This window comes from Marmota flaviventris, chromosome X (genome assembly GCF_047511675.1).
Source record: "Marmota flaviventris isolate mMarFla1 chromosome X, mMarFla1.hap1, whole genome shotgun sequence".
Classification (NCBI taxonomy): Eukaryota; Metazoa; Chordata; class Mammalia; order Rodentia; family Sciuridae; genus Marmota; species Marmota flaviventris.
Genome location: NC_092518.1, coordinates 1,081,237 through 1,108,507, shown reverse-complemented (window position 1 = coordinate 1,108,507; position 27,271 = coordinate 1,081,237). Strand labels below are relative to the sequence as shown.

The following is a 27,271-nucleotide window of genomic DNA, read 5'->3' as shown; positions in this document are numbered from 1 at the left end:
GGTCCAGTGGCGGCCCCAGTGTTGGAAGGAGGGGTCAGTGCTGGGGGGAGGGGAGAGAGGCCCGGGAGCGGGACAGCAGTGGCTTAGACTGTTCCTGGGGGCTCCCCAGCAGCATCAGGGAGGGGGCGCGGGGCGTGCGGGGGGTTGGGGGGGGGGGGCTCCAGGTGGGCCCGGGTGGGGACCAGGTGCTTTTCAGGTAGTGAGCTGACGAGAGGGCCATATGGGGGGGAGGGGACTGGACAGGAGTCTCAGCAGGGAGGAGTCTCAGCGGGAGTGACGGCCATGTTGGGGGAGGGGCAAGATTGTGTTTTACTGAATGTGTGTGACAGGCTGTGGCTGGGGAGGGAACCCAAGCCCGTGGCGGGGGAGACAGACCCGGACGGGACATAGAGGGCTTCGGTTTCATCGGGGAGACACTGGCATCGCGCTGCGTGTCTTAAAATGTGCGTGCGTGGCTGGGGGGGGGGGGGTCGACCCTGGAGCGGCCCCGCGGCCGTCGCAGGCACAGTTTCCGCGGCTCCATCCGGGCCTCCCCTCCTGCTCGGCCTGTGCCCCCTCCTCCCTGCTCGGCCCCCCTCCACCTCCCTCTGCGCCCCACCCCAGCCCTGCGCAGAGAAGGCGTCAGGGGCTGGGTTTCGGGGACCCGCTGTCTCTCGGGGCACCTCTGCTTCCTTCCCTCGCCGGGCCTGAGTGGGACCGAGTCCTGGGGTCCGCGAACCTGGCGGTGTCCGAAGCGCGTCCCTTGGCCCTGCGTGCGCCCCTCTGCGGGGATCCCAAGGCTGCGCGCTGGCGCTGCTGCTGGACCTTGACCCCAGACCTGGGCGCTCGATCCCACCTGCGCGGGCATGGCGTCTCGTCCCATCGGGTGGGCCTTGGGTGTTGGCACCTGGAAACAGCCTGGCATTGGGAGCTGTTTAACCCGGGTGGGGCCCGAGCAAGGTGCCTCCAGGCAGCCAGGGAGGCGCAGGGGACTCTATTTCTTCATCCCACCCAGGGTCTTGGACAGCCCCAAAGCGATCATAGAATTGGTGCGAGTTCAGCTCCATCAGGCTCCGCGTTTGGAACCTGTAGGGTGCTGGACTGGAGCTCCATGGTTGCCCACAGGGCCTGGGGTGTCTGCGTGCTAAGATAAAGGGACCCTGGGCCAAGGGACTTGGAACGCAGAACCTGCATGATGGCCTTGGCCCTGGTTCTTCCATAGAGGCAGGTAATCTTTGTTTTCACTGTTCCAAGCCAGTTTTGGTTTTACCAAACCAAACCAGAGCCTCCCAAAGGTCAGGGCTGCCCTAAACCCTTGGGGATGGGGCATTTGTTGAAAATACAGGAGTCTCACCCCTCTCAACTCAAGAGTTGGAATCCCCAGAGGTGGTACTGGGATTGGAGAAACAGTCTCTGTTTTTTGTTTTTTTTTTTTAATTTGCAAATTTAAATTATTTGCTTTTCCATATGTGCTCGGATTTACAGATGGGGTTATATCCAGAAACCCCAAATACAGTACCTTGGGAATGCATTTGCCAAATCTCACCTTCGAATATCCTAGATTAGCCGCTCAGTATGTTGTATGGATTGTTTCCTCATAATTTTTGTTTGTTTGTTTTTGGAAATTGAACCCAGTGTGCTTAACCACTGAGCCACATCCCCAGACTTTTTAAATATCTTATAGAGAGACAGGGTATTACTGAGGTGCTCAGGGCCTCACGAAGTTGCTGACACTGGCCTCCACATTGCAATCCTCCAGCCTCAGCCTCCCAAGTCATTGGGATTACCACCGATGCAGACAAGACTATGTTCTTTGAGGAGACCTGGGTCCTGGCAGCAGAGATCTCTAAGAATCACAGAAAGCAAGCTCATCGGGTGCTGCTAGGCAGACTGTCCAACATACTGAGCGTGATCTCTTGGGTTATAAATGGTCTAGGTGCCATGGGAGCTGGTTCCCTGGGGAGCGGGATTTAAGGGAGTTTTTGGAGATAGGGGCAGATGAGTGGGTCCTGATTCTACTGTCTCATTGTTCCAGATGGGGAATACCCATAGAAAGTTGACTACAGTATATATAAAATAGGATCTCATTGTATAATAATAAAATTATGATACATACATGAGCTCTACATTAAGATTTTCTACCTATTTTAATGCACCCGTGTCAATAATCGTGTTGAAGTGGCACACACCTGTAATCCTGGTCACTTCGGAGGTTGAGGCAGGAGGATTGCAAGTTGGAAGCCAGCCTCAGCAACTTAGGAAAGTCCTAAGCAACTTAGAGTCTGTGTCAAAATAAAACATAAAAAAAAAGGGGTGGAGATGTGGCTCAGTGGTTAAGCACACCAGGTTCAATCCCTGGTAATAATAATTAAGATAATACAATAATTTTGTTGATACATTTGCAGAATTGAAAGCTTGACACTTAATGGGTTAAGAACAAGGAGCCTCTGTGGGGACTTGGGCTATAAAGTCAACAGAGTCAAGGTGGTCACTGTATTAGTCTGAAGAAGGTGACCCAGCCCAGAGGATGCTGAAGAACTCAGAGGTGTCAAGGTGGGCTGGTGACTGGGGACACAGCTGGCCCAATGAGCTGGCTTTCTGTTCCACACAGCATGGGTGGTGGGGAGGAAGCAGGGCTCCTAGCGATGGCCAGCTGCCATCTCTTTCCTCATCTCAAGGTCCACTGGGCTGGAGATGGCTTTGGCCATCAGGCAGAGGTGGAGATGTCTTCGGGTTGTGGCCTGAGGTCATCCATGAGTAGTCAGGGTCTGGGGGTCTCTAATCCCCCGGGGCTGGGGTCTTTTGTTACAGCATCCCAGGAAGACTAATACAGTGACCAGCAGTCCTCTGACCAGTGCGATGACCTCAGAGTGCCTGGAGCTGCCACACAGGAACAGAGCGATGAGAATGTGGAGAGTGGATGGACTGAACCGGGTTGCCCCTCTGTCTGGGCCGGTGATGTAGGTGGCCTTTCCCTTGCTCTGCCTATGATGCCCACACAGAAAATGAGATGGGCGTGGCCTTTGAGCTGTCAGTCAATCTGCTGACAGCAAGATATCAGGAAGCTAGACTCCACCCCCTGAAACCTGACCCCTTTGCACTTCTTGGGATAGAATATTCTGTGGAACCTCCCTTTGTGTGTCCCCTCTATCAGAATAACGAGTTCCAGCGGCTGTCCCTCTTTCCACGGACCCCTAGGGTGGGAGGGCCATTTCCAGAATTTGAAAAGGTACTTCTGTGAGCTCGTCTGCTGTCTTCACTATTTCATTAACTTATTGGAATAGTCAGGTTTGTGAACCCAGCATAAATTGCCAGCTAGGATAGATGGCGACTTGAGTGTGGGAGACCCCAGGTTCCTGCGTTGAATCCAAACCCAGGGGCTGGGGTTGGAGGTGAGACTCTAGGAGGGGCTGAGGTCTTGAGGTGCAGCCATGAATGGAAGGAGGGTCCTTATCAAAGAGACCCAGAGAGCTTGCTGCCCTTCCACATGTGAGGAACCAGGAGAAGGAGCCATCTGTGAGCAGGAAGCAGCCCTCAGAGGCCCAGGGGGTCTGCCACACCTGGATCTCTGAAGTCTTATATGAAAATCTTTACCCTCCCCCCCAGGTGATGGTGTTAGATAGTAAGGGCTTTGGGGAGGAGAGAGGCTTGCACAGCACACTGTAGCTCCTCAGTCCAAATGTCTTCCTGCGATCTCCAAATAAGAGCAATAAAAGGGAAGCCATCTAAACCACCCGAATTTTATGTTGGCATAGAAGCAGTTTTGCAAAAACCACATTTGAACGTTCACATGGACTTCATCTTCCAGGTCTGGAGATGACCCTGGAACTGAATGTGAGTCAGAAGACAAAGAGCACTGTGGGTGGCCTTGCAGAGTGGGCACCTTATAGCTGCCCTTTCAAAAGAAGACCCAGCAGTGGGGGAGGACTGGGGTGAGGTCTGCGACCTGTGCTGGACACCTCGGCTGCAGGGAAGAGCGAACACAAGGCTTATATGTCATGAATATGTGTTGTATGGTGTAAATGTACGCTGTAAAGCATAAATAAATAATACTATGAAAAAACTGACCAAAAGCCCCCCCCCCCAAAGAAACCCTAGACACAGAGAAAACCTAGCGTAGCCCACAAGCAAAAGTGATGGCGTGTGACACCCCCTCTTCTGCGGGTGGGAAGTGATTGCTGTGGCAGAAGCTGACCTCACGCCCTGAGCATCTCCCCTCCTCCACGCCCTTCCACCAAGGTGATGCTCTGCCCCCCAAAGACCCACCCAGGGCAGTGGCCTTGGCTGGCCCTGGACTAAGTCTCTGAAACCATGAGAACAAATTTACGTTTTCCCTCTCAGTGGTTCTCACCAGGTACCATCACCACAGCATCCAAAAGGGATCGCAGTAGACTCAGGCGGCCTCCAGAGTGGGGTGACATGATGTACCCAGAACACGGATGAGGGTGCTACATGCTGCAGTGAGGGACGGTGGCTGTGTGAGGACCGCACAAGGGGAACAGAACTGGGCCCATGGGCTGTGCCAGAGGAGGCCTTCAGGAGCCATGACGTTGGCCGACCCTTCCCACGTGGGTCCCTTGGAGAGAAAGAGGAATCAACCCAACCTGAGGCTCACCACAGGCCACCCTGAATTGTGACTCTGGGAGACCAAAGCAGACCCCCAATATGCCCGATGGTTCCAAGGTTGTTCTTTTGAGCAACTGTGGGCACAGGAGTGGCTCTGAAGACCCCGTGTGTGAGGGAACCTGTGCTAGTGAAGGAGTCTCAGGAAGAGGGCTGCTCCCACCAGCTCGGACACCCCGAGACCTGTCTGCACAGCAAGGCCCCCTCCTCCCCCACCCATCTCCCTTCCCTGCTGTCACCATTCTGACACCCACTGGTTCCATTCTGTACTCCATTCTGTACTCCAGAGGCTCCAAGGTCTTCAGCAACCTGGGCCTTTTCTGGGTCTCTACTTGAGGGAGACACCCCTGCACATGCAAGGGACTGAGTAGCTTCTCTCCCTGAATCTCTCTTAATGCCAACTTAATCCCTAGCTGGCCTAGAGGTCTCTAGATTGAAAGAGTTTCCTTGCCAACACCTCCTGAGACCTCTCTTTCACGTCTCTGCAGTCACTCTCTGCTCTCTGGGCTGTGCTCCTGTGCAGTAGGCTTCATCCAGTTTCCTGAGTTTACAATCCTCTCCTTGATGCAGGGGGCCTGTTTTCAACACTTCGCCGTGAGCAGAGTGCCCCCTGCTGGCCGTCCTGCGTTATGACGGCTGGTTTTACAAGCCTCCTCCGTGGTGTTCAATCTTCAATCCCCACGTGCTTGTGATAGGTCGTCCTCATTTGGTGCACTCTTCCATGTCTGTGTCGCTGCGTCTGCTGCTGTGCATTGCTTCCAGGGAAAATGAGTTTTTGTGTTGAGATCCCTTTACTAGTTAGTGCACTTATCTTCCTTTACCCAATGATCATTGTTAAAATTTTTCTGTAAACGATTTCTCCATAAACTTTAAAAATGTTAATAAATAATAAAGGGCCACTTTGAAGAGATACTGCCTTTTTCCTCCTTCTAGCTGTGTTATCATTGAATTTGGGACCCCCAAAAGACCACCAGAGACCAAGATCGATGTAAGCTGCAAAGAGGTGTTCATTGCAAGCTAGCTGGGTCCTCCAGACACACACCTCAGCTGGTGACGCTGAGAGGTCCTGAGCCCAGGGTTTGCAGCAGTTTTATATACTCTATGGGGAAGTCAGGGACTCCACTGCCTTCCCCATAGAGTGATTTATTTAGGCCATGAGGGGAGTATGTGCTGAACTACATGGTTTCCCAACATGTTATCAACCACCATAAACTACTGGGAGGGTCATCTGACATCACAGGTATTTCCGAGTGTCATGCTGATTGGTGGCGGCTAGGGGGTTGCTATGGCTCCCTACCTAGCCTGAATGAGTCAGGGACACCTGGCACTGCAGATCTTTCCTGTTATTTGTAGATAAACAACTCAGCAGTGTGGGTATGAGCCTAGGAGTGCTCTGTGGGTCTTTCCAAGGACAAGGGTCACTCCCCCTTCCTTGGACAGGATTTGCGCTGAGGTAGAGGCTGGTTTCTCAATAGTTAAACCAGAAAGAAATAATAACCCTGCTCAGCTCAGCCCATAAAGCCTGCATATGAAACCCCGCTTGGGGCACATATGGCCTGTGGTGTTGATACCGCTGGTTACTGGGGAGGAGTTCTGCCCCCTCACATGTTGAAGTTTGAACATTAGAGAAGCAAGCCCAGGCAAGCATACAAAGCAGGGTTTATTTTTAAAGGAGTAACATAGACTTCTCCTCAGGAGGGAGAAGGGGCCATAGCTGGTATCCTGGTATTCCCAGAAGCAAGGTGTTCAGCCTTTCTATGAGTACTAGGCTTCCTGTGTTCTCCATTCCTTTCCCATTGTCTTTCTCCTTCCTGCCTTGGTGACTAGGCCCAGGAATGCTTGGTGAGATGGCACAAAGGTGACAAACAAGGGAGATGAAGGGGGAAGGGCAGGAAGCAGCAGCTAAGGACACATTAACACCTTAAAAGCTGCCTGTAGGGAGGGGCAATTCCTGGGACAGTCTACCTTAGCAACAGGAAGGAGCAAGGGCAGGTCCTTGATGAGGGTGGAGCAAGGGCTCTGGAGGAATTAATATTTCTATCCCTCAGGGGACAGTCTCCAACTTGCCAGACTCACTCAACATTGGCCTCTTTCATCAGACCTGACTCTATTTACCTATCTGTAAGGACTGCCTGTCTCATTCTGGCTTCAGTATCTACCCCTTCCTGGAAAGTAAATTCAATTGTATTCTTTTCTCTTAACTTGGATTTGGTGAAGTCTTTCACATCCTGCACACTGGCCCAAAGTCATTCTACCTAGGAATATCACCCATTGACAATGGCGGGGGCTGGGAGAGAATAACAAATACACAGTCACATTTTCACAAATGTGGAATAGTGGCCATGTAAGGAGGAAGAGACCACCAAGAGACCGCAGCTCATGCAACAGCAAAAGGGGTTTATTGGATCCAATCCAGCGCCCTGGGGCTCCGTGCTCACTCAAGAAAGGAGACCAGCCCAGAGCCCAGAGCAGGGGTTGTACAATGCTTAAGTACACTTCTTGGGGAGGGCGGGGACTTTACATACATCACAGTCTCCTTTAACAAATCATCATACACTGCGGGAAAATCAAACAACAATTCCTAAACATGATTAGTTCATTCATTGGTAGGAACAGGACGGGCGGGGGTGATAGGTCAGTTCTAAAGCGGGGTACACATTCAAACTGATTGGTTTAGGCCCTGCGATGCCTACATGCAAGATCGCACAGGGCCCTAAGTTATTAAACAACCAGGCGGTCAGGGGGAATATTTACTGGGCAGTTCGAGTATTGTCTTAACAGCTACAGGAATTTCAGGTTTTGTGTGTAGCATAGGAACTTAACAATACCTGGTCCTTTACATTTTAACTCAGGCCTTGCAGCTTAGAAACTTTACAACACCAGGTCTTTTACACTTTAATTTTTACACTTTAACTTCAATTTCTTTTACCCTTACAGCCATATACCCTTTGAAGGCTGAGGATTCAACCCCAGGTGCTTTTTTCCCCCCTCATGATAGATCCAACCTGATCTTTTATTAAAATTGGGAGCCATCTTGCCACAAAGCCATGAAAAGATAATTTCGGCTTTACTACAAATTACTGTAAATTCTGAACCTGCTTGGAATGCCTGCCCCTGCCTTGAACTCACCCATGCCTGGCTCTCTGACCAGATAGCAGCCCTCTCTGAAACTGTAGTGACACCTCATAAATATTGGCCTTCCCTGCCCAGACAACAACCCTCTCTGAGGCTCTAATTGTCCTCATAAATTCTGATGTTGGGGCCAGCAAAAAAAAAAAAAAAATATATATAAACTACCATTAGTGTGATGCTTGTCAGAGTTCTGTTATCTGTAACCCCCCTTTTGTGTAACTTTCTGGGCTATAAAGCTGGGCTGTAGGAAAGGTGGGGTGGCTGTCTTGTTCCCACTGTTTTGGGAGGGGGAGGCAGCCCGGCCAGTCGAAATAATAAGCTTGCTTTAATTTGATTTTAATTGGAGTCAGTGGTCTTTTCTTGCATCCTGGTCTAACACTCAGTGTTGGGCATTGAATCCATGGCAGGAGCATTGTAACCCTGAGGAACACTCCCAGCCCCCTTATTATTGTGGTACAAAGAAGGTGGGTGGGAGCATAAATGTAATGAATTTGAGAATGAAACTCTGATGAACCCAGCCTAATTCCATTTTAAGATTAGGAGCCATCTCATTATCAAGTCAGGAAAAGTTAATTTCTGTTTTACTATAAATTACTGCAATTTCTAAACTTGTTTGCAATCCCTGCCCAGGGCTTCTACTCACCTATGCCTGGCTTTCCCTGACCAGATAACAATCTTCTCCAGAACCTTTGTGGTTCTTCATAAATCCTGCCTCCCACTGACCAAATAACAACCCTCTGTGGAACCTCAGTGGCACCTCATAAATTCTGAGGTTGGGATCTGAATTTATTCCCTACCTTGAAATGTTAAGCCACGAAGATTATTAAGTTAGTATCTGCCTTTGTATTAGGCTTGTCCAATCCTGTGGTCTGTAAGTTCTCAAGACATCCCATTTTACAACTTTTGTGCTATAAAATTGTGTTCCTAGAGAGCTGGGGTATCTTTAGCCTGGGGTTGGGGGGAGACAGACATGGCCAGCTCCTGGGAACATAAATATAAGTTTGCTTTAATTTCATATAAAATTGGAGTCTGTGGTCTTTTCCTTGTGTTGTGGTTTTACAGTGTCAGGTCTCTAACAAGGCCATCTTTGGGTTTGGCCAAGGGAGAAAATTTCTCAGACTTAACCATATCTCTAGGCCAATACATTAAAAAACTGAAAAAAAAAATTACTGAATACATTCTTTCTTAGAAAACAACAACAACAACAAAACTAGAACAGTATCTTGGAATGGTGGTGCACACCATGCCAGGAGGGTAAAAAATACTAGGCCAGCCTCTGAAACGTAGCCTCACCTCAAAAAAAAAAACCCTCTCGCCCCAACTTAAAAGGGGCAGGGCATGTAGCTCAGTGTTACAGCACCACTGGGCTCAATGGCCACGTTTAAAAAAAATAACACCCTGAAGAGGAACACAGGGGGAAAAAAAAGACATAAGAAAATAAAAGAGCGTAAAAGGGCAGACATAAATCAAACTACATCAACAGTGACATTATATGGCAATTGACTGAACAATCCTATCCTAAGGTAGAGATCAGCAGACAGAATGAAAACAAGGTCCAATTCTGTGCTATGTGCAGGGGTCACTGCTGGGATACAAATGGATAAAGAGTCTGAAAATAAGAGGATGTGAGTCCTACACCATGAAAACAGATACCATCTGTCAGCTCTCCTGTACTACCTCCCCAACATCAGGCAAAATGTTTCAAAACTAAAATTTATTGAGAGATAACAGCTGTGAGACATGGACACATGAGGTTAAGGTGTTACTGAATGCTCCATCCTCTTTCCCAATGCCAATCCAATAATGAGGACACAGCTGTGTTTACAGGGGAAAAAAGAAACTTGTTTGCTAGCAAAGGAGCAGCACATGACTACTGTCCCAGAGGCTGGGATTCTGCCAATCAGAAGAAACAGTTGGCCTTTCTTTTTGGGGAGATGGGGATGCCAGAGATTGAACTCAGGTGCACTCAATCAGTGAGCCACATCCCCAGCCTCATTTTGTATTTTATCTAGAGCCAGGGTCTCTCTGAATTGCTTAGCATCTTGACTTTGCTGGGGCTGGCTGTACACTTTTGATCCTCCTGCCTCAGCCTGCCTAGAGGCTGGGATTAAGGCATCACCACTATACCTAGCACAAAGCAAAATATTTCATTAATGAGATGGAAAGTCCTTAGAGTGATGTCAATCAGAGTGTAGAATTCAGTTATTCTGTGTTTGTTTGGGTTTGCTATTGCAGAAACTCCAAGGACACTCCTGGAGACATAAAAGCCTGTAGAGTCCACATAATGTTAGGTGATCCAACCTTGTGGCCTCCCTGGGACATAAAGGCAACCTGTCAGCTCCTTTCATGTTCTTACCAATATGAACCATTTCAGGGTCAGCTGAGAATGCAAGCTGACTTTGGCACCTGAAAGAGGACCTCATGTTTAACAGAAGAGTCATGTGCCACGAGGACAATGAGTGGGGAAGCAATGACAGAATGACAGACATGCCATTTTGCTCCCATGTGAAGGCTGAGTTCTGGAGGCTGCTCCTGCCAAGGCCAGATCTTAAAGTGGGGATCAGGTCCCAGGCTACGTGGGTTGCCGATGTGATCTGGGGTTCTGCACAGGCCTCTCAAAGACCCATTTCCAGGACAGTGACAATCCCAGGCCTGCCTAAGTCCCTCATCCCCATGTTTCATCAGCCCTTGGGACCCAGAACAAGAAATATGGTGAGAATTGGACCCAACTCTGCCCCAGATCTCAGTTCTGGCTACTTGGGTGCATACAGCCTTGAGCTCTGGGCAATTCAAAGAATCGAGTAGGAACATGAGACCCAGAGATGTGTCAAACAGCCCTGAGGGATGACCAGCTTTCCCATGGTCAGGACAGCCACAAAGGGCTTGGGGGTTGAGGTGGGGCTGTCCTCTGGCAGCAGGGCAGCACAACAGCCTAGACACAAGGGTTTCCCTGGAGAGGGATTTGGAGTGGGGGGAGAGGACTGAGACTCTGCTGCCCACCCCAGTGCCAGCCCATCCATACTAGATGCCTGGCCAGAAAGGCACCCCGATGAATCCTCTCAGCCCCCTTTTTCTAGTTTTAAAGGGAAAATTAAAGATACTGGGTGTAGGAGTTCTGCCTTCTTCTGGGGAAGCTCAGGCTACACGTGGGTTCCAGGAGTCACACAGCTGGACAGGGGTCCAGGCTCTATCCCTGCTCCCTGTGATAGGTGTGTCTCACCAGAGGCTTGGTTTCCTTCTGGTGAAGGGGGGTCAGAGGAGGAGGTGGCCACACATGTGTTGATATGCTGCTCTGGCTGAGGACACCAAAACTATGCTCTGCCCAGGGTTGTCTCCTACCTTGGCTTGGTCAGAGAGGCTTGGATGGCTTCAGTCTCAAGCCTCCTGGTTTCCTAAGTTAAATGATTTGTGGCCTCTTCCACTTGCATGTTGGTGATGCTTGGGACATTCTTCCACATGACAGGGTCACATGTGGTCACTGTTGAATGATGACAGCTGGAGCACAATGAGGCGTGGGGGTGAAGAGACTGGCCCATGGTTCTGAGGAAGGCCCTTTGAACACCCAGCCTCCCTTGCAGTCTCCTGGCCTGCAGGTCAAAGTCCTGTCAGTGGAAAAAGCTCCTCACACAAGGTCAGGTACACCCTCTTCCTCAGCAGCAGGTGAAGCTGGGGCCTAAGGAGCTCCAATGAGTCCCTCCAGCTGTGATGAGATGAGAAAACTGGGAGCCTCTTCCTGGGATCAAATGAAGGTTACGAAAAGAGCACATGTCCCCCATCCCTCATCCCTGACAGCCCTTTCCCAGATCCTCTCATTCTGATGAGCCAGGGAAACCTTTAATTTTCATAACTAGTTGATGCTGTAGTTGGACATGATACTAAAATGTGTCCTCTTGAGCGTTGGAGTTGTTCTGTAACCTCACTTGCAGTGGAAGCATAAATGGGAGTCAGACTCTATCATTCCTCCTGCATTAAGAAATCCTGCAGGAGGAGTGGGAAGTGTGTGGGAAGGGCGCCCCCTGCCTGGCTCCTGACATGTTAAAACAAGGTATATGTAAACTAAAAATTCCTATAAAACCTGATGTGCTTCTCAGAATATTTAACTTTAATTTAATATTTTCTAATTCATTAAATATGGAAAAAAATCATAGTTATATCTGGGCATCCTGAAATGTTTAAACACAGTCACTGATAATCACAGAGAAAAAATGAAATGCCAACTACAGAAACACAGATATTCTCTATTTCAACTTTTGCCTTGGGTAGATTACTGCTAATTTGATGATCTGGTCCCATCTGTAAGTATCCATACCCAATATCAAATATAATGAAAATAACTAATACTATCTAATCAACAACTAGTATATATTTTGGCCTCCTATTTGGCTAACATTTCCTGTTTTCTCTATTTCAATAGCATTCTAATGCAAATTGTCCTTATCACTAACAGAACCAAATAAATTTTCAGACTATTCATCAGCTTTTTACAAATGACCTGAGCAGAGACTCACAGCTTCACGTTTTTGTGGAAGCACATCCTAAATTGCTGACTTCTTCCTCCAAGGGTCCTTGACACACTCCTTAAAGATAAGAAAGTATGACACCTTTTAGGCTGCAACTGGACCAGATGGTAACATGTTCTTCATTTATCTTTTTCACTTGAGCTCCCCAATGACATCATCTATAAATCAGAGACCTCCATATGGAATTCCTCCACCAAAAGGCTCTGAAAAGACAGGCACTTTTAGCACCATCAGAGACTCCTGCAAAACAGAAGCTTCCACAAACTCTTTATAAGGACATTATGGCAATTTGTGATGACTACCAATTACTGAGGATTCCCAGAGCAGGAAGCTGCCCCTCATGGACCTTGCTATATTATTATTTTTTAAAACCATACACTTGCTCTTTATTTAATTGGTTAAATTTACAGAGTTCCTGAATTGGTAAACCATGCCTGAGATCGAAAAAAGAAAACAGTATAATGGACAAGCCCATCCACCCATCATACAGTGTATTAAAACTTGGTTCCAAATGTATTTTTCTTGGGGGTACTGGGAATTGAACTCAGGGTTACTCAACCAATGAGGCACCTCCCAGCATTCTTTTTTATTTATTAATTGAGTTAGTTTTTTAGAGACAGGGTCTCACTGAGTTCTTTACTCCTTGTCTTCCAGGGAGGCCAGCTTACAAATCACAACCCTTGGGCTATGGTTCTGGCTCAGTGGTTCAGCATGTGCCTAGCATGTATGAGGTACTGGGTTTGATTCTCAGCACCACATATAAATAAATAAATATCCACCAATAACTAAAAAATACTTTTAAAAAAAATGAAAAGAAATCACAATGCTCCTGCCTCAGAATCTTGAGCAACTGGGATTTCAGGTGTATGCCACAGCACCTGGGGATTCACAAGAATTTTGAGAATTTTATAGTCTTTCATAAAATTTTAATAAGAGTGGAATTTAAGTCTGCTGTAAGTCTTTGAAACTTCTAGAACACTGTACCATTAAATAAACCTCTCCATATTCATCTCAGTTTGTTCCACATAAGCAAGAAGTTTGTGACAAAATGCATACATGAAGAAAAATATTTGATTCAAGGTCTAAGAGGTTACTTGTTATGGAGTTTGCCCCCAAATCATGTCTTCAGTATGACAAAGAATATTTAAATTCTCACTTAATCATTGTACATTGTCCCTACTTGCTCAGCTACACACCCAAATCCATGAGAAGGTGGCCATCCACATGCCAGCCCACATGCCAACACCAGTGCCCAGAATAGGTAGGCAGGTCACGTCAGGAGATTCTGTAGCCCTCCTAGGAGTCTGATTCCTGCACTGATGTATTCACCAGGACTGAACTCCTACAAAGAATACCCACACCACAGGACAGTTGCATTCACTCAAATTCTTCACACTGTCCAGGAGCAAGCCTTTGGCAAATGGATTTATTAGAAAGAAGTCCAGACTGCATCAAGAGCTCACACACCACTATGCAATATTTCTTGTGAATCAAAGATGTAAAACTAGGAAATTGCCACACTGTCTCATTAGGTGGAAAGAAAGTTTTCAGTAATCCTGGGGAGCATTCAAAACTATCTCTTAAAGATGAAGTGCTACAGGATGGCTTAAGCTGTATTTATTAAAAACAGAAGTGCCACAGCACGCTCTTTTGGCCTTCCTTTCCAAGTGAACACTGAGACACAGAAAAAGTCTGGAACAGAGACAACAGTGACAACCATCCCATCTTTGGCATGTTGGCTGCCTTAATATTCAGACACAAGAATGTAAGGAACTCTGATCAATGACCAAACAAAATCCATGACACCTGAATAGGTTTTGGGTGAGCTTTTCCTCAGGATGCTTTGATTCCTTAGGATGGGTCATTGAATCCTTTAGCCTGAGCAGAATCAGCCCTCTCCACAGCATGTACTGCAGAATGTCACCTGATTGGAGGCTGTAGCTCCATTAGTGATGTAGGGCACATGAGGCTAGACACCCAAGGAATGTTCCAGGAGCAGATTTATTAGCTGCAGGGTTCTGAGGTATATCACCTAAAATTTCTTGGATCACTGCTTGGAATTTCATTGATCTTTTTTTACACCCAGTGGGACAGGGATAGAGGTTTATATTTTCTGTAGGTGTATACGTAAAGGGTTTTTTTTTTTTTTAGTTCACAGAAAGTGCTTTGTGTACCAATTGTAAGATTAGTCAGAGGTCTTCCAAGTTTTACCACAAAAGCAGAAGTCTGTGTTATAACCCACACTGAGATCTTTGCAAAATCTTTTCCTGACATTCTGTTGAAAGAAAATTATGGTGAAGGTCTCTCGAGAAGCTTATTTAAGATTCTTTGGTGGAGAAGGGAGTGCCGCTATATTAGGACATCAGATTGGGACACTATTTACCAAGCCTTTGGTCATGTAGTGTGTATTAAAAAGGTTTTCTTAACTTTAAAACTTAAACCATCACATAATTTTCCCAGGGATACTGAGGAACTCTAACACAGAAAGAAATCAAGCCTGGGCTTTCTGGCATATTCCACCTAAGTATTAATCATGGGGATAAAAGCTAAGTTGGATGTAGTTTTTTTTTTTTTTTTTTTTTTTAATTCACTGGTATAAAAGACCTTTAAGAAGGAAGAGATCAGCTGCAAATGTGGAGGAGACACCTGTAGAGCTGCATCTGCTGTTGTGGTCATCAGTGGGGTCCACACACAGCAGCAGCAGCAAACTCACCACCTGAGCTATGAGAGTGCTCGGTGCTAGAATGCCTGCCTAGCATGCACAAGGCAGGATTGGGTCCCCAGAACTGGGAAAAGAAAAGAGAAAGCAACTCAGGTATAGGGCAAAATATATTTTGAGAAAGTGCCTTCCAACCAATATACCCAAATGACATTATTTTATAATGCTCTTTAATGTGCCTACATACAACAGAACACATGAGACTTAGAACAAGCACAAGTGACAAGAGTGGTGGTCCCAGAGTCATCAACAGCTCAAAAAGGAATCAAGGAAAAGAAAGAGGCCAGCTTCAGGTTACACAGACACATCCCTATGGTCCCAGCTGCCAGCCTCACCCCATCTCAAAAAATAACAATTAAAAGGACTGTGGAGAAACTCAGTGGTGGAGCACTCCTGGGTGAAATCTGAACAAAGAAAGAGAACAAAGGAGTTCAGAAGAGCCATTTCACCAGCCTGTACAGAAGGCTGGAGTGGAGAGGCCTAAACTAACATACACAATATGTAATGAAACATTAGACACAAGACTTAAAATTTCAGGAAAATGGAATCTAACAATAAGAGAGATTTAACCCAGAAAAACATGTGGCTTTCAAATCTTCATGCTGATGTAGTGCTCCTCTCCAACCCAGGGTGCATTTTTTTTTTTTTTTTGAGAGAGAGAGAGAGAATTTTTTTACTATTTATTTTTTAGTTTTCAGCAGACACAACATCGTTGTTTGTAGGTGGTGCTGAGGATCGAACCTGGATGGCACACATGCCAGGCGAGCACGCTACTACTTGAGAAACATCCCCAGCCCCCAGGGTATATTTTTATTACCTCTGAATAGACAAAAAAAAAAAAAAAAAAAAAAAAAAGAAAGAAAAAAGAAAAAGAAATGAAGGCAAACACCCTTTTCACACACCTACAGTGGTTTTCTCAAAATAAATAAATAAAATAAAAATTTCCTCAAGTCTGAACAAGTTCAAATGGATCTGAAACAAGCAAAGGTCTCACCACATTTATGCATACAGGGCATTTCTCCAGTGTGATTTTTTAAAATGCTGTTCAAAGGGACCTGGAAAGTTGAAAGTCTTACTACAATTTTTAAAGAGAGAAAAAGAATCTTCCCAGATGTGAATTCTTTATGTCTTTGAAGAAAACTGTGAAAGGTGAATACTGCCCCACATGTATGAGTCCTTTCATACAATGGAACAAAACTAGAACAGCTGAACCCTTAATATTTCTTACTTGCATAGGATTTATTATTTTTATTCCAAAAGAATCTTCCCAGTCCTTAGAAAAATACTGAGAAAACTAGAAGATTCCCCACATTTCTCACACTCACAGGGCTTCTCTCCATGAGTGTTTTCATATATGAGAAGGAAAACAGGGCTGGGATGGGAAGTTGACAGGATGTAGCAAATCTCCCACATTCACAGGGTTTGTTTTTTAATGTGAGTGAAATGGCTTTGAAGGCAACAGGGAAAAAGAAATGACTTGTGATATTTTTCACATTTAAAGAGTTATTCAATCAGATGTGGTGGTGTATGCCTTTAATCCCTGAGACTTGAGAGGCTGATTCTGAAGGATCAACATTGGAGGCTAGCCTGATCACCTCAAGAAGACCCTAAGAAATGCAGCAAGTCCCTGTCTCAAAATAAAAAGTAAAAAGGAACTGGAATGTAGCTCAGTGGTAGAGCACCACCAGCGTAAATCCCCAGTATCTCTCTCTCTCTCTCTCTCTCTCTCTCTCTCTCTCTCTCTCTCTCTCTCTCTCTCACACACACACACACACACACACACACACACACACACACACACACGTTTTCAGCAGTGAGATCACTTTCTTGTCTTTGAGGATGACATGAAATATTGATTTACCATATTTCACATTCAAAGGACTTTTCTCCAGTAACTTCCTACATGTATATGAGTGAAACAGTAATAACAGAAAAGTTTACCAATTGTTTTCATGCATACGATTTCTCTGCAGTATGTATTCTTTCACGTGTGTAAAGCAGACAGGATGTAGCAAAGTCTTTTCCACATTGTTGACATTCATAGGGCTTCTCTCCAGTATGCATTCTTCCATGAAAGGTTACTGAATCTAGCAAAGCCTTTGCCACAGTGCTTACATGCATAGGGCTTCTGTCCAGTATGTTTGTTTATGTGAGTGAAGGTGAGAGGACTGGGTGAAGGCTTTCCCACACTGCTTACATGCATAGGGCTTTTCGTATGAGTTCGTTCATGTACCTTAAGGCAAGAGGCAGTCGTGAAGGCTTTTCCACATTGTTGACATTCATAGGGCTTTTCCCCAGTATGCATTCTTCCATGTATGTGAATATGACGGGATGAAGAAAATGTTTTTCCACATTGTTGACATCCAAAGGGTTTCTTTCTAGTATGTGTTCTTCCATGAATCTGAAGGTGACTAGATGTAGCAAAGGCTTTTCCACACTGCTTACACTCATAGGGCTTCTCCCCAGAATGTTTTTTCATGTAACTGAAGGTAACTGAATCTAACAAACACTTTGCCACATTGTTTACATTCATAGGGCTTCTCTCCAGTATGTGTTCATCCATATCTGTGAAGGCCACAGGATTTAGCAAAAACTTTGTCACACTGTTTACACTCATAGGGCTTCTCTCCAGGTGAGTTTGTTCATGTATCTGAAGGCAAGAGGCAGTAGTGAAGGCTTTTCCACATTGTTGACATTCATAGGGCTTTTCTCTGGTATGAATTCTTCCATGTTTATAAAGCTGATGGGATGTAGCAAAGGCTTTGCCACACTGCTTACATTCATACAGCTTCTCTCCAGTATGAGTTTGTTCATGTGAGTGAAGGTGACTGGATCTAGAAAAGGCTTTGCCACACTGCTTACATTCATACAGCTTCTCTCCAGTATGTGTTCTTCCATGTCTGTGAAGGGAACAGGATCTAGCAAAGGCTTTGCCACACTGCTTACATTAGTAGGGCTTCTCCCCAGTATGCATTTTCTGATGTATTCTAAGTAAACTCAGAAGCAACTTAGAAGCAAAGTCTTTCCCACATACCTTACATTTGAAATGTGCATTCCCTGTGTGTGTGATCCTATGCCTTTGAAGATTTGTGAGTGAAATAAAAGTTTGACCACCTTGTTTACATTCATAAAATTTCTCAGCAGAATGAGTTCTTTCATGTCTTCTAAATAAAGAGGAGAAATGAAAGGCTTTTCTACATACCTCACATTGAAAATGTTTACCTCCACTCTGTGTTCTTGTGTGTCTTTGAACACCTGGGAGAGAAGAAGAGGCTTCACCACATTGTTGACATTCATCAGGTTGCCACCCAGTATGAGTTTTTTCATGTCTTTGAATGCCACTGGAACAACTGATGACTTTCCCACATACTGTACTTTCATAAGGTCCATCTCCAGTTTGTATTAACATTTGTGTGAGAATACTTTTGAGAGAAACCAGAGATATCCTGTATTGTTTAAATTTACATGGCTTCTCTGCACATTCCTCATGCTTGTAGTATTTGTGTCCAGAGTGAGATGTGATGTGCCTATGAAGGAATGAAGGACATATGAAGTCTTTTGCACACATAATGAAGTCACATGGATTTACTCTATTAAAATTTTTCTTTGTTCGATTAAGAATTGGAATTGATTTGAAGGTTTACCCACACTATTTTGGTCCTTTGAAGTTTACCATATGATTTCTTTGAAGAAGTGACCAGCACATAAGCAATGCTTGATTAATTCACAATGTTCTATTTATTTATAGGTCCTTACATTACTACCAACATCAGGTAAAGACTAGGTTTTCTGACTTCTTCAACTTGACTAAAAATAAAGAGATTGAAAGGAAACAATCCTTTGCAACACAGCTTCTCTATGACTATTATCCAAATATTGATATTCACATATGTAATTTCATGGGTACCATGTGAAATCTTTTGCCATTTGAGGCTCTATCAGTGATGTGGGGCTGATGAGGCTGGATACCTGAGGAAGATTCAGGGAGCTGACTTAGTGGAGGTTTATTTTATTTTATTTTTGTAGGAGTCTACATAAATTTTTTTTTTGGTTGTTTAAAGAAATTGAATTTTTAATCATTTTTGAGATTATTCAGAAATCTTCCAAACTTTACTAAAAAAAAAAAGTAACATCATCACATCTTCATTCTAACACATATTGATATCTTTGCAAAACATTTTCCTGATATCTGTTTTAAAGAAAATTATGGTGAGGGTCTCTGGAGAACCTTATTTAAGATTCTTAGGTGCAGAAGGGGGCACCAATACATTAGGACATCCGACTGGGTCCCTCCTTACCTAGTTTTGATCACAGGCTGTGTTTGAAGAAAATCATCACATGATGTTCCCAGGGCTACTGAGGTACCCTGAACACAGAGAGAAGTCCAGCCTGGGTTTTCTGGCATATTTCACCTAAGTATTAGTCATAGGGAGAAAAGCTAAGGTGGATATCAGTGGTTAAAATTCCCTGCTGTTAAAGATGTTTAAGAAAGGAACCAGATGAAAACATGGAGGAAAACCTGCAGAGCTGCATATACCAAAGTGGTCATCAGTGGGGTCCATACACACAGCAGCAGGAAACTCACCACCTGAGCTAGGGGAGTGCTCAGTGCTAGAGTGCCTGTCTAGCAGGCACAAGGCAAGATTGGGTCCCTGGCACCAGGGAAAGAAAAGAAATAGAAAGCCACTCAATTAAGTACACAGCAAAGTATATTTTGAGATGGTGCCTCTCCAAACAATACATACAAATTACAACTTTTATAATGCCTTTTAATGTGCCTACATACAACACAACACATGAAACTTAGAAGAAACACGAGTGACAGAGTGGTGGCCCCAGAGTCATCAACAGGCCAATAAGGCACCAAGGAAAAGGAAGAGGCCATTTGCAGGGCACAAAAGGGCACATCTCTATGGTCCCAGCTGCTAGGAGGCTGAGGCAGGGTCACCATAAGTTTGAGGCCAGCGTCACCCCATCTCAAAAAATAACAATAAAAGGGCTAGGGGGAAGCTCAGTAGTGGAGCACTCCTGGGTGAAATCTGAAGGAAAGAAGGGAGCAAAGGAGGAAATAAGAGACATTTAGCCAATCTGCACAGAATGCTGGAGTGCACAGGCCTCAACTCACATACACAATGTGTAACCAAACTTTAAAAAGACACAAACTAAATTGAGAATTCATGAAGTAATAATTAATTTTTGAGAAAAAGTAGTGGGCTGTAACGTTGTGAGAAAAGTCAAAGAAATCAATAGTTGCATTACACAATGAGGATGAGAGAACTGCACTAGGGAGGGTATGTAGATAAAAGGGTGATTTGATCCTGTACGTGGGTGTGAGTGTCCATGTGTGGGTGGCACAACTCACCTCTCCAAGGTGATTGCTTTTGTAGTTTAACTTGGTGCTCTAGAGAACACTCACATGAGCACCAGGCCACGTTCCATACTCTCTGACACTCTGAGAGTTGATTAGCTGGTGTCTGGTGCACAGACAGAAAAATAAAATTGTTTGTTAAAAAAAAAATTCTGTAATACTCAGTGGCTACTTACATTTCATTTTATCATAAGATCTTAACAGAAATGAATAGTTTGATTCCTTAAACACTAAAGAAGTTCTCCCACCCTGTTTTCAACAGAAATTACCTAAAATGAACTTTTTTCAAGTGGACTTCAGTTTACTCCAAATGGAAATATAAAAATTTGGAGTATAAGGTGTGAATTAATGTCCTTGTGATGCTCAGAATCAATCTAGAATCTTAGAGGTGAAGGGCATTCGTATACATAAACATATTAAAAAGTAATTCTTGCCTCTGAATCAAATACGACTTGGAAACTCTTAGAAAGAAGGCACATATTGATTTACATCAAAGTTTCAAGAAACATCCAGGAGCCAGGCATGATAGCACATCTGTAATCCGAGTGGCTATAGAATGAGAATGACAAGTTCAAACCCAGCCCCACCAACATACTGAAGCCATTGGGAAGAATTTAAAAAGCACTTCAATAAAAACTTAATAAATAAATAAAAAGGGGTAGGAATGGGATCAGGGCTTGGCCACTTTGGATATGACGATGGTGGTGGTGGTGGTGATGATGATGATGATGATAATTACAATAGTAATGTTTATTTTCTCTTCTATGACCCTGGTAATTATATTTAAAACCTCTCATAATTTTTATTTTGTCACAACATATATAAAAGTCATAAAAGTGGGCAAGATGAGAGAAAATGGACTCAAGGGACGAAGAGAGATGAAAACTGTAAAAAAGAATTAAAATGCTGCAAATACAGGTTAATACATTTTAACTATAAATCTTGTGTACTATTGTATAGCATACTTTTACGTACAAAATCATACTACACACTACATTTTGCACACACATACAAAGTAAATATAAGATTATGTTATCATATCGGAGAGTTGACTGCAGATGCAAAAAATATATAGAGAAAAATTAAATCTAACAAGAAGAGATATTTAACTGGGAGAAACATGTTGTGTGGGAAGCCATCCTGACACGTGACTGGGCGACTCCCGTTAAGGGTCTGAGGCTTCTGGCTGTGTCGGAATTTTCCCGGCCCTTTCCTGATGAGAGAACCCGTCCGTGTGGGGGTGTGACTGACGACTGACCCCGGGGGCCCAATCACTGACCCTGACCTTGGAGTGCAGTCCCCCCTCAACCTTCATTGGATGGAATTATCCCCTGAATTTCTTGTTCCCCAATAAAAGGCTACTCCCTGGCGTGTTCACTCTCTCTCTCTCTCCTGCTAACCCTGAGTAATCCTTGCTGCCCTGCTGGGCGGTTAGAGGTCGGAGCCAGAGAGGGGAGCCGTCTCGGACCTGGCAATAGAAATAAGGTAACTGAGTCTGTGTGTTTTATTTCGATCTCTTCTAACTAACTTTATGCCTAGAACCTCATTAATGAAACCATTGCACAGGTCGCGTGGTAGAATCGGCGCCCACGAGGGGGGCATTCTAGATTAGTTAGATTGAGAGGGAGCATGCTATAAAGATAAGGATAAAGATAAAGATAAAGGAAGAGGTGACAATTTGGGTCACAAAAGTACCTGGAGCTATTGAAGGAAAGAGACGTTAAATTAATTAAAATGGGAAATTCAACTTCTACAGATAAGGAAATGTATCTGACTATTTTAGACAGTATAATTAATCAGAAAGGAAAACAGATAAAGAAAGCTCAGTTATTACAATTCTTAAAGATTGTAGGTGAATATTGTCCTTGGTTTTGTGAACAAGAGTCTCCAAATTTATCTACTTGGGAGAAATTAGGAAGAAAGTTACAAAAGGTTTATTTTTCTAATGAACTACCTGGAGGCATAGAAAGTATTCAGAAAACTTGGACAGCTCTAGAAGTTTGTCTTTTTGAATATATGGGTCAAAGTTCATGGCCCCCTGAAGACCTGTTAAAAGGCTTGCAAAGGGCTATTAAGTCTATTCAAATGGAAAATTCGCCTGAGGCTAAGTTAATTCCTTTTCCCTTAGGCCGTTTAAAAACAAAGACCACGCTAAAAGCCAAACCTAAGGTTAGGAATGTGACTTTAAACTCGCAGGACTATACTAGCCCGCAGGGAGATTCTAGGGACGAATATCATAGAGGACAAACCTCCGAGATCTTAGAAAGCCCTCCAGAAGAGGTAGAGGATCTTCCCACAGAGGAAAATCCAGAAGAGATTCCTAGAGGGGCTCAGAGTTCTTCTCCGCCAGGTGGTTTAGAAACCCAAATTCAAAATGGCGATAGTACAGAGTCTGAGCATGACTTGCAATCTGAGGGAGAAGAATCAGACATGGAAATTCAGGACTTACAGAGGAATCTTAACAGACTGCGTTTAACACCACCTGTCCAGGCTATTCGAATTCGGCAGGTACCTGCTAAAAGGACAAAATTTAACAGGTACGCTGGGTTAACAATGACTTTTCTTACCCCGTTCCAGCGAGGTATTAAGAAAGCACAGGAAGATGGGGAGGATACTAGCGGTTTTCAACTTTTTCCAGTTTTTGAGCAAGTTAATGAACAAGATCAGAGAGTTAGAGTTCATGCTGTAATCCCATTTAAAACCATTAAGGAAGTAAAAAGTGCATGTGAGACATATGGTCCAAATTCCCCTTTTGTACAGAGCCTGATAGAAAATATTTGCTCACAACCCCTTCCTCCCAGCGATTGGATTTCTTTAGCCAGATCTTGTCTGAGCGGGGGAGATTTCTTACTTTGGAGGACTTACTGGACTGATTTCTGTACTGAACAGGCAGAAAAGAACAAAAGACAGGATATAGAAACGCCAGTAGAAATGTTTCTAGGGACAGGTGAATTTACTGACCTAGAAAGACAGTTAAATTATGATTTTGTAGTGTACAATCAAATAACTGATTGTGCAAAACGTGCCTGGAGGCAGATTGTCTCCAAGGACCAGTCCAATTTAGTTCTTACCAAAATCAGGCAAGGTGCGAGTGAACCTTACTCAGATTTCGTAGCCCGGTTGTACCAGGCTGCAAACAGGTCAATCGGGGACTCGGGAGCGAGTGAGTTCATTGTTAGGCAATTGGCATTCGAAAACGCAAATAAATACTGTCAGGATATTCTTAGACCGCACCGTAAAAAAGGGACAGTTTCTGAGTTTATTAGCTTATGTTCTGACATAGACTCTACTCATTTACAAACAGTGGCCCTAGCTGCAGCAATAAAAGAAACCTTGAAAACCCCGGATTTAGTATGAAAACCCCGCGGAAAATGTTACATTTGCAGGAGAAATAATCATTTTGCGCGGGAGTGTCGCATGCGCAATTTTAAGTTCAGGGCTCCATCTACTGGCGATAATAGATATTGCAGGGCTCAGCCCCATGCGGCGGATCAAGATGGCGCGGATGAGCCCGCCTTCTTGTCATCATTTCCGCCTGGCCGGAACACAAACTTCCGGTCGGCCCGTCCCCGGGCCGAAAATGAGGAAGTAGGTGGTCGCGCAATGTGACGTCATCGCCCCGACCATGGGGGCCGCCATCTTTAATTTTACCGGAACAAAACGAACAGTTTCCGTACAAACCCCTAATGATTTTCAAGGCTTTTAAGAGATACTAATCGGCTGAAGCCATCCTTAAAACTAACTACTTCTGATTTAAGTCCCTTATTTCAGATATTACAAGGAAATCCCTCTCCAACCTCTCCACGTCAGCTAACCTTAAAGGCTAGAATGGCTTTAAGGAGAGTTGAACATGCAATTAAAAATGCACAGCTTACTAGAGTTGATCCTAAAGAAATAGCGTATTTATTAATATTTCCAACTGAACATACCCCAACAGGAGCCATATGATAAAGATTAGGAGTTATTGAATGGATTTATTTATCCCACTCTCCTCAAAAGACATTAATTCCTTTTCATGATTCTATAGCTCAATTAGTAATTAAAGGTAGAACTAGGATTTTACAATTAATTGGATCTGAGCCTGATATCATAATTATTCCATTTTCTATTCAACAGACTAATTGGCTTTTTCAAACTTCTAGCTCATGGCAGATAGCTTTTGCTGATTTTCCTGGCCAGATAGATAGCCATTATCCTCGTGATAAGATTATACAATTTGCATCATTAACGTCACTTATTTTTCCAAAGATTGTATGTGCACATCCTATAGATGAAGCTTTATCAGTGTTCACGGATGGTTCTAACTCAGGTAAAGCAGGTTTTTATAGTCGTGTTCACACAGAGGTAATACAAACTTCTTATACTTCTGCCCAAAGAGCAGAGCTTCAAGCTCTGATTTGTGCCTTAAATTACTTTTCAAATGAGCCTATTAATATTTATTCTGACAGCTTATATGCAGTCGGAGTTACTAAAAATATTGAAACTTCAGTTATTGGGTATACTTCATCACAAGAGTTATTTGACTTATTTCATAATTTACAAAAGACAGTGCTAATGCGAAAGTACCCATGTTTCATAGGGCACATACGGGCTCATACTAATCTTCTAGGACCCTTAGTTTCTGGTAATGACAAGATTGATAAATTAGTAGCTTTTTGTCAACAGATGTCTTCATATGACTGTGCACTAGCTTCCCATTCCTTGCATCATCAAAATGCTTCTAGCTTACGTAAAAAATTTAATATTACTAGAGAACAAGCTCGTCAGATTGTAAGCCAATGCCCTAAGTGTGTTATTCACACTCCATCTCTGTCATCAGGGGTAAATCCCCGTGGATTAAAACCAAATCAAATATGGCAAATGGATGTAACTCATATTCCTCAATTTGGTAAGCAATGTTATGTACATGTCATAGTGGACACTTATTCTAGATTTATTTTTGCCACAGCACGTACTAAGGAAAATACTCAGAATGTAATTTCTCATTGCTTAGCAGCTTTTTCTGTTTTAGGGTGCCCTATGCAGATTAAAACAGATAATGCTCCAGCTTATGTAAGCTCTTCTTTTCAACAATTTTGTCAAGAGTTTAAAATTAATCATAAAACAGGAATTCCTTATAACCCTCAAGGCCAAGCCATTGTGGAACGAGCTCATTTATCTATTAAGCTTCAATTACAAAAATTAAAGGGGGGGAATAGGTTTATGACTCCCCAAAATAGCCTTAATCATGCCTTGTTTGTTTTAAATTTTTTAAACTGTGATGCAGAAGGTCACACTGCTGCTGAGAGACAAATGTCTCCCTCAGTAACAGGCCCTTTAGGCAGAATTTTGTGGAAAGATTTACAGACTGGTCAGTGGAAGGGTCCGGACCCAGTGATAATGTGGGGTAGAGGTCATGCTTGTATTTTCCCAGAAGGCGCATTTCGTCCTATTTGGGTACCTGAATGTGCTATCAGACATGGAAGAGATAGAACCCAGATTCAAGCGACTGAGGATTGACCCGGAGGAGCCCCTATCCAGAAGGAGGAGATATCGGAAAAGGATGAAGAAAGACCAGATTGACCCAGCCGAAAAGCTGATTTCATGGGAAGACTTGAAGAAGCTAACAACCCAGGCTTCCCGAATACTTCGACACCTAGGAGAGAACAGGACCCCAGTGATGATGGTAGCAACAGTAATTGCCCTGTTGGGCTGTCAGGTAAAGGGGGATCAAGTAGACACTTACTGGACATATTTCCCAGATCCACCCCTGGTACACCCAGCTGTGTGGACTGGAGAATCTATTCCAGTATTTACTAATGACTCATTCATGATGGGAGGATTTACAGATACCCATATTACTCCCAATCATGTGACTAGATTTAATTATTCTGGCTACAATGCCCAATTACCTTTGTGTTGGTCACATGATAAACATGCTGGCTGTCTGAAAGTATCATTCGAAGAAAAGACAGCGACTGGTAGACATAGACTGACAAATAATTATATTTATGGGGACTTAAGACCTTATACTAGATCAGTAATTAAGATGGGACTTTCCCATAACAAGCCAGTCATTTCTACAAAACCTCCACGGATGCCCCACTGTCCAAATAGTTCTACAATTGAGATTGGCACCTTTCCTAGATGGATGGATTGTGTAAATACCTTTCCTGTACAACATAAGGTGTCTAAAGATAGTGGGTATATTTTAGACTGGTCTCCAAAAATTGATAAAAGACAATTACGAAGAAATTCTGCGATGACACCTGCAGGATTTGTTAGTAATACTTTGACTTATAGTAAAGGAGGTGTTCAGAAAGATGTTTGGCGTTTAATTGCTGCCTCAGAATTCTTACATTTTACAGACAAACCTTTACCAAAATTTGTTGGCAAGAACTGTAAAGAGGGATCTTGCTATGGCTTACGAGCCTGTGTCCAATCTCCTTATGTTTTAATTATTGGAAATGTAAAAGTTAAATGGATAGATGACAGATATATTGTTACTTGTAATAAATGCAACCTAACCAATTGTATTACTAGGTATAATGGAGGAAAAGGAGTGCTGATACTTCATCAGCCCTCTTTTGTTTTATTACCTGCTAATATTTCAGAGCCATGGTATGCTGATACTGGTTTACAAGTCTTGCAGCAAATTCATGCCCAGTTAGCAAGACCTAAACGTGCTATTGGAGTTATAATTGTTGGTGTTTTGGTGCTAGTCTCCTTTATTGCCTCAACTGTCTCTGCGTCTCTGACATTGTCTCAGAATATTCAGCATGCAAAATTTCTTAATAATTTAGCTCAAAATACTTCCAAGGCTCTGCGTAATCAAGTAAATATTGATGAAAGGATTGAGACTAAATTAAATGCCTTAGAGGCGACTGTTATAGACATAGGTAATGAACTTTCAGCCTTAAAATTTAAGGAAAGGCTTAAATGCAATGCCAA

General features: G+C 43.9%; 1 long non-coding RNA gene and 1 pseudogene across 1 annotated transcript; one reads left to right on the top strand and one right to left on the bottom strand.

Moving 5' to 3' along the window:
- The first annotated feature begins 344 nt into the window (after positions 1–344).
- On the top strand, positions 345–4,048 carry LOC139703307 (uncharacterized). The gene is made up of 4 exons (XR_011705706.1): positions 345–443; positions 2,385–2,532; positions 2,791–2,939; positions 3,788–4,048. It is a non-coding gene; the product is annotated as an uncharacterized lncRNA (long non-coding RNA).
- A 12,875-nt stretch (positions 4,049–16,923) lies between these two features.
- Positions 16,924–18,363, bottom strand: LOC114106902 (zinc finger protein 14-like; annotated as a pseudogene).
- Positions 18,364–27,271: the final 8,908 nt, after the last annotated feature.